We start from the raw sequence: 601 nt of genomic DNA, 5'->3' as shown, positions 1-601 counted from the left end.
AGGAGTTCATTGCAATGTTAAACCCTATAACCTGGCCCAAAAGGACCAGGGGTGGAGATTGTAATGGAAATACCTTTAAAGTGTCGTAACCTGGGATTTGAGTTGCATGTTACAAGAATTTCTATAGCAGGAACCACCCGAACCAATGGAAGACAAGCCCTACAAGGAGCAGTGCAAGTGCAGCAGTCACCCGACCTGAGCTGGCTTTGGTGCCCAACAGCTCCACGCACCTCAACACCACCTCTCCTGTCCTGAGCGACTGCTAGAACAGAGGGAGCCCAAAGGCATGGACTAGAGGAGCTCAATGGACATTTTGTGGACATTTTAAAGACATTTTACAGGGGTGGTCCATAGACTAAGGGAATGATATCTTTGTATTGTATCAAAGGATGGGAAGGGGGGTGGTGGTTAATGAGGATGTATTGGATAGTGTGGGACCTGAGCGTCACATAAATGGTATGGAATAAGGGGTGGAGAATGTGCTGGTTTTGGCTGGGGTAGAGTGAATTTCCTTCATGGTAGCTCATATGTTTTGGATTTGTGCTGAAAACAGTGTTGATAACACAGGGATGTTTTTCATTATTGCTGAGCAGTGCTGACA

The sequence above is a fragment of the Aptenodytes forsteri genome, unplaced genomic scaffold (genome assembly GCF_000699145.1).
Source record: "Aptenodytes forsteri isolate BGI_AS27 unplaced genomic scaffold, ASM69914v1 Scaffold349, whole genome shotgun sequence".
Taxonomy (NCBI): domain Eukaryota; kingdom Metazoa; phylum Chordata; class Aves; order Sphenisciformes; family Spheniscidae; genus Aptenodytes; species Aptenodytes forsteri.
This window is presented reverse-complemented; position numbering follows the sequence as displayed.